The sequence below is a fragment of the Diceros bicornis genome, assembly GCF_020826845.1.
Source record: "Diceros bicornis minor isolate mBicDic1 chromosome 30 unlocalized genomic scaffold, mDicBic1.mat.cur SUPER_30_unloc_3, whole genome shotgun sequence".
NCBI classification, from domain to species: Eukaryota; Metazoa; Chordata; class Mammalia; order Perissodactyla; family Rhinocerotidae; genus Diceros; species Diceros bicornis.
In genome coordinates this window covers 1,172,022-1,179,423 of record NW_026690901.1, presented here as the reverse complement: position 1 = coordinate 1,179,423, position 7,402 = coordinate 1,172,022, and the positions used below count along the sequence as shown (strand labels likewise).

General features: G+C 45.4%; 1 long non-coding RNA gene across 1 annotated transcript; it reads left to right on the top strand.

Annotated features, from left to right (window-relative positions):
* The first annotated feature begins 1,978 nt into the window (after positions 1–1,978).
* On the top strand, positions 1,979–5,790 carry LOC131402136 (uncharacterized). Its single transcript, XR_009218305.1, has 3 exons — positions 1,979–2,085; positions 2,435–2,502; positions 5,729–5,790. It is a non-coding gene; the product is annotated as an uncharacterized LOC131402136 (long non-coding RNA).
* Positions 5,791–7,402: the final 1,612 nt, after the last annotated feature.

The following is a 7,402-nucleotide window of genomic DNA, read 5'->3' as shown; positions in this document are numbered from 1 at the left end:
TCTCTTGGGTTCTGGTGGAGATTCCCAGCCCAGGGTGAGAAAGCCTTAGACACAGACATGTTCTCCACCACATTCTGACCCCACATGGTTTTCACTTTTATTCTCCTGAAGCCCCGCCCTTGGTCCTCCTTTTCCAGGTATCATATCCGTCTGTCCAGTTTTCTGTCCGTCCATCTCTCTTTCCTCTGTGTTCAGTCTCTCTTATTCACCCATCTCACTCTCTCATCCACAGGCTTGCTCATCCCTCTACTCACACAGGGACCCATCCCCTCACTCTCATTTATGCTTCACCTGTGAATGGTGGTCCTGGGACAGCCACTGCTGGAGCATGGGTGAACCTGGAAGCTCCTCCCACTCTGTCCCTCCCTGATGACAGCCCTCTCCACAGCTCCCTAGCCGGCCACCACATCCCTGCATACTTGATCAACACCTGTGCCACCAGAAGCCACCACAGGTATCTGGGGGTGCCTTTTCCTTCGCAAGAGAAGCTCTCCAGCCCCTACCAGCCAGTTGTGATCCAGGAGCTGGGAAGACAGGGTGTGAAATTCTGGTTTTAGGACAATCATGCTGATCACAAATATTATACCAATGATTCAGTCCTAAGGTCAGGCCTCAGAGAGCCCCTAGTCTTGTGAATTAACACACCATTATAACACAATGTGGGAGGATTCAGGGAGTGGCACCTGGCATAATTTGGAAGGGAAGAGCTTGCTAGTGAAAGGTTCACCTGAATGGAGTCTTTAAGAATGAGTAGGATGGACCCTGGCAAATAGAGGATGAAGAGTTTTCCTGGCAGAGGGGAATCCATGAGCAAAGACTCCAGCCAGAAACAACATGCCATATGGGGAGAATTGAAACGAATTTGGGTTGAGTGAAGCATGAAGTTTAAGTCGCAGTAGATGGATAAAATGAGACTGAAATATCAGCAGGAGCCAGATTGAGTAGAGCCTTGAGTGCCAGGTCAAGAATGTTGAACTAAACACTGAAGGCCATAGGGAGCCATGGGTGGTACTAGAGCAGTGGTGGCCCTAGTGAGTTATTCATTTCAGAAAGATTCTTGTAGTAGTCCATGTAGAACATCCTTTAGACAGAGCATCCACTGTGCCTGCTGGGGTGTTGGTCTGGGTGAAGGAAGTTAAGATTTGAGTTGGGACAGGGATGGAGTGTATCTGAGGACGAGTGTGCAAGGTGAATGGGTGTTACAGGGAGTGAGGAGGAGCTGAGCAGATATGCTGGTTCTGACTTGGGTGACCACACGGGTTGGTGGTGGTGCCACTGTGAGAGAAGACGACAGATGATAATGAATGCAGGACTCTGGTGTGGTCTCAGGTCAGCTCTCAGTGATGGCCATCGCTCTTCCTCTCGTCTTGCAGCTTTGGGGCACAACCTGAAGACCCTCACAGTCAATGTCACCATCTCCACCTTCTGGTATTCATCAGACAGGAGCAACAGCTCAGCCACGTTCAACTCCACTGAGAGTGTCCTGCAGAGCCTGGTGAGACCCTGGTCCCAGCAGCTCCTGGTGGGTTAAATCCCACCCAGCCCCTCCCCCAACCCCTGTCCCTCCTGCTCATCCTCCTCCTCCTTCCTCCCCAGCTGGATCCTTGTTCAAGAAGAGAAGCCTGGGCTCCTTCTCCTTGAGTGTCAGACTGGTCTCCCTCAGGTAAGGCCCTCCCTTGAGCACTTGCCCCTAATGACCACTTTTGTGACCACCCCTCTCTCAGTTTCCTCACTCACCTCCCATTTCCTCCTTCCTGTTATGGCCCAAACCCCAGAGGATTCAGGACCTCTCTCTTGATTCGCCACGTCCCTCTCTCCCCAGGACTGAGAAGGATGGGGCAGCCACCAGTGTGGACGTTGTCTGCACCCACCACCCTGACCCCGTCGGCCACCATGCCTCTGTGCTTGGAGCTGAGAGTCTCCACCTGTCTGCTATTCCTCTCAGTGTCTCCAGGCTCTGCACCCTGGAGTTTATGCATGCAGAGAGAGCACCAGTTACATTTCCGCAGCATCAGCTGGAACCTCAGCAACCCGGAGCTCACATCCTCGGAGTACACCGCCCTGCAGAGAGACACCCAGGACCAGGTGGGGTCTCCCCTCTCCCGTCTCTCCTTGCCCTGAGAGCACCCTCATTCCTCTGCTTGACTTACATCTGTTACATTATTGTTTCAATTCTTCACTTTCCCTGCTTGTCTGGGTTCTCTCACTTTCCAGAGGTGATGTCCTAGCTGCCTTCCCCATTTCTCACGTAGGTAAACTGAAGCTCAGAAAGGGGAGTATTTTGCCTAAGGTCACACAATGTGTTAGGGGCAGAGCCAGGATTTGAAGTCAGGTCTCCCTTGCCCCAAGGTCTGTGATCTTTCACTGGCTCCAGTGGCCCCCTGCGTCCACAGGAGACATCCGTCTCAGCCACTCTCCCTCCCATTTGTTCTAGGTCACCAAGCTCTACAGAGGCAGCCAGCTGTGAGACATATTCCACTCCTGCCTGGTCACCGACTTGATGTAGGTTGAGGAGATTGGAAGCATTGGTTGAGCTGATGGCTGATGGCTCTGAGCTCCCGTGACACATCCTTGATCTGGAAGTCACTTACATGGTGCCCATTCTGCCCCACATCCCTGTCAGCTAATCCTACCATCTCCATCCATAGGTTTTCGGTGGTTGAGAAAAGCATTAACATTTGAGGCCACCAACCTCCAGCATCCTCCTCCTCCTCCTCTTCTGGAGACTTTCAACAAATATCAGCAGTCTAACTGTGCTCTCCAATAGTGAAGCCACTAACCACATGGGGCAATTTAAATTTTTTATACACCGTTGGGATACGATTCACATATTGTGTGTGGGGGTGGTTGTATTTTTTAGGTTTTTGTATATACAATGTCTTCTCCTCTGCAAAACTAATAGTTTTACCTCTTCCGTTCCAATCTGGGTTTCTTTTATTCCTTTTTCTTGCCTAATTGCCTTCATTAGAACCTGTAGTACCTGTTATTAACATATGAGATGAAGGAAGACATCTTTGTCTTGTCCCTGTCTTAGGGGGAAATTTTCAGTCTTTCACATTGAACATGGTGTTAGCCTTGGGTTTTTCATTGATGCTATTTATAAGTTGAGAAAGTTTTTTTCTATTCCTAATTTGTTGAGTGTTTTCTTTTTTAGGCATGAAGGGCATTGTATTTTGTGAAATTCTTTTCTATATATATGGTTGAAAATACGTGGTATTGGTCCTTAGTCTAGTAATATGGTGTATTATATAATCAAGTTTTCAGATATTAAGACAACCCTTCAACTAGAGGTGAGAGATTAAGATGTTCTCAAGTCTGTCCTGGGCCTGCCACATCCCTGAGCCTTTGTGGTCTTCTAGATGTCCGCAAATACACTGCAGCTTTCAAAGCCCCCCGTGGACATCTCATTCCTCCAATTTTTCCTCCAAGGTTTTGGCTCGCCTCTTACCCGCCTCAGCTGGAATCACTCCCTCAGGCCACTACAATAGAAAACAATTAGCGCTGATTGTATTTACCAAGTACCTGGGGACCTACATTCCACCCTGGGCAAGCTCTGAGTCAAGTAAGGACAAGCCCTTAACATGGGGCTTTTTCAGGGAGCTGCCAGGCAGGTCAGCTAGTGACAGTTCGACGGGGATGGTTCTTTTTAGAACTCTAAACCCATTATGGCTGCTTGGCTGATGGTTGTCTCAGCTACCATGGTTCTAAGACTGATGGTTTTCAAAGTTATGGAGGATATTGTGAGAGCAGGATGGGAATAGCGAAAGTTATAGTGCCGCAAAATTTGCTACCTTTATCAAGATTCCACCGTGTGTCTTCACTAAACCCTCCTCAAAATCTCACAGGCCTTTGATTAATTTCTAGGCTTCTGAAAAGTTGATTTTGACCATTTTTACCAGTGTTCTCATTGTTTTTATGCATTTTCAGAAGTCCTTACTCCAAAGTTTCAAAAATGTTCTCCCTGTGGTTATTTACTTATATATTACGTACTTGAAATTAAATTACATGAGAAATTCAGTTCCTCACTCACACACACTAGCCACATTTTAAGTGCTCGATACCAACATGGGGCTAATAATGAGTGTATTTGGGAGTGCAGACAAATGTTTACATTACTGCAGAAAGTTCTTTTGGACAGGACCCAGAAGCAGGGTATCTAAAATCAGGGTAGAATTCCAGACACCCTTGTTCATCCTTTGTGCCCTTCCAGGTCTGTCCCCCACAGTAACTACACTGGAGTGGACTCCCTGTGTACCTTGCCACCTTGGCACAGAGACTGGACAGAGTTGCCATCTATGAGGATTCCTGTGGCTGACCCAGAATGGTACCCAGCTGCAGAACTTGACCCTGGACAGGAAGAGTGTCCTTGGGGATGGTCAGGCTCCCTGGTCATTGGGAAAGGAAGTGAGGCATTTCTGGGGACTCTGGATACCTGGGGCTGAGAGAGCATTGAACTTTCTCAGGCTGGCAGGTGGTGGCACAGTCCCCCAGTCTTTCCCCACCATTGAGAGAGAGAAAAGGACACCAGTGTAATATAGGTGGCCCTCACCTTCTCCTAGACATCTCTGTGACCTCAAACTAGTCACCGCCCCTCTCTGGACATTAGTTTCCTTATCTCTGCACTGAAAGCCACTGGGCCAGATGGTCAGTGAGGGCCTCCAGCTGTGTGTGAAGCAGACTTGCAGGTTTGGGGGTGGATCTGTTTCCTGATCCACAGGCTATAGTTTGCCAAGTCCCACTCTAGATGAGCACCAATGCTCTAGAACTTTCTGCAGTGGTGGAATGTTCTATATCTGTGCTGTCCAGTGCATAGCCACATGTGACTGTTGAGTGCTCGAAGGATGATATTGTGACTCGTCTATATTGTTACTGATTTTTAATGTTACTGAGGTACTAGAATTTTTACTTTATTTAACTAAAGTTAATTTTAATTCAAAAAGAGACTTGTTGCTGCTGCATATGAGACAGCACACCTCTAAGTGGTTGTCTGGATAGAGGTACACATAGGGGGACCTGCACCCCTCCACTCATTCCCACTGGATGCTGTGTGTCTTACTCTCCTGGAGTTTATGTTATAGCTGGCAATAACAAGAATAGAGAATTGAAACTTATCAATTATTTGATGTGAACGAACTCATACTTGCAGGCGGAAATCAGAAAAGACTTCGTGCAGGAAATTACATTGTAGGTTAATCCTAGAAAATGAATATTAAGCAAATAGATAAAGGAGAAGGGGATGATGTGTTCCTAGGCACGGAAGAACACTTTTCAGTGTGAATTTACAAATTTAGAGAGATCCCATAGGCTTGCCAACAGTGATGACCTATTCTCCCCATGGCTGTCGTAAGAAAGTCCATTCAAATTAACTCATCTGTGCCCAGATGTATGAATTTGGTTTAATTAATTACACTTTTGTTCTGTGATAATGGCCTTGGATTTTGTAGCAAAGTGTGCCCACTTTTTAGAGATGGAACTAAAATGGGGTGAAACATCATGATGTCTACTTGACTTTAATATTTCATTGAATACGTGGGATGAATCAAGTGTGGCAAGTGTTAATAATTTATACATTGATGAAATATTGTTTTAATTGGATGGAATATACATTGGTAAATCTAGATGATGGATGTTTATGAGACTGTTCCCTTTATTTTTCTGTGTGTCTAAAAAGTTATATTAAAAAGAGTGAAACACACTCACATGCATTCTCCATTTTATTCACTTCCAGAATATACTCCCAACAGAGATGACACCTTGATTGTGAAGCCTGGTAAGCCTGCAGGAAGCCCCAGCCCAGGGTATGAGGCGAGTATCTTGATCCTGTGCCTCATCCAAGAGAACCAGGTGAACAGGTTTTTGGATGATGAGGAAAGTTGACCAAACCTTGTCAAGGATGGTTGAGGCACAGTGGGGTCAGCAGGAGTCCTCGGGCGATGACAGGAGGTGGTTCACCCCACCACTTGTCTCCCCAAACCTCCTTTTCTGGGCCCTCATCCTCATCTTCTTGGTGGGACTCCTGGTGCTTATACAGGCCTGACCTGCTGTCTCCTGGTTAGACATGACGTGCTGCTTGTCTTCTTACTATTGGGTTGCAAGAGCTCTTTATATATTATAAATACACGTCCTTTTCTAGGGATATGTTTTGCAGATGTTTTCTCCCAGTCTGTGCGTGTCTTGCTTTCTCCTTCACAACATGCGTTATTGGGGAAATCCAAGTGACAGTCATCATGAGATTCCACCACACTTGAGAATGTCTATAATTAAAAAGACTGACTATAGCAAGTGTTGTTGAAGATGTCAAGTCACTGAAACTCTCATCGAGTGCTGGTGAAAAATAGCTTGGATGTGTCTTTAATAATTACATACGTCTGCCCAGCCATTCCTCTCCTAGGAATCCATCCAAGGGAAATAAACCCATATGTCTATACACAGACTTGTACACACGTGTTGATAACAACCTATTTATAGTAGACAAAAACGGAAAACAACACAAATGTCCATCTACTGGTGAACGGATATGCAAAGTGTGGTATATCCCCACCTTGGAATACTATTCAACCATAAAATAGACTGAATTATTTTTTCTTTTTTAATTATTTTATTGAAATTATAAAGGGTTTTAACATTGTGTAATTTCAGGTGTTCATTATTATTTGTGACTTTCTGTATAGACTGCATCGTGCTCAGCACCAGTAGTCTAACGTTTATCCATCACCATGCATATGTGGCCATTTAACTCTTTCACTCAACACCCAGCCCCCTTCCCCTCTGGAAACCACTAATCTGTTCTCTTTATTCTTGTGTATGGTTATCTTCTACATATGAGTGAAATCATCCATATTTGCCTTTGTCTGGCTTATTTCATTTAACATCATACCCTCAAGGTCCATCCAGGTTGTTGCAAACAGGACGATCTTGTCTTTTTTTTCTGGCTGAGTAGTGTTCCATTGTATATAATGCATACCACATCTTCTTTATCCATTCATCTGTAGCAGGGCACTTGGGTTACTTCCATGTCTTGGCTATTGTGAATAATGCTGCAGTGAACGCAGGGGTGCATAAATCTCTTTGAATTGTTGATTTCAATTTCTTCGGATAAATACCCAGTAGCTGGAAGGTATGGTATTTCTATTTTTGTTTTTTTGAGAAATCTCCATACTGTTTTCCCTGGTGGCTGCACCAGTTTGCACTCCCACCAGCAGTGTGTGAGGGTGCGCTTTTCTCCTTATCCTCTCCAACATTTGTTATTTTTTGTCTTGGGAATTATGGCCATTCTGACAGGTGTAAGGTGAACTCTCATTGTAGGTTTGACTTGACTATCCCTAATAATTAGCGATGTTATACATCTTTTCATGTGTCTGATGGCCTTCCATATATCTTCTTTGGAAAAATGTCTGTTCAT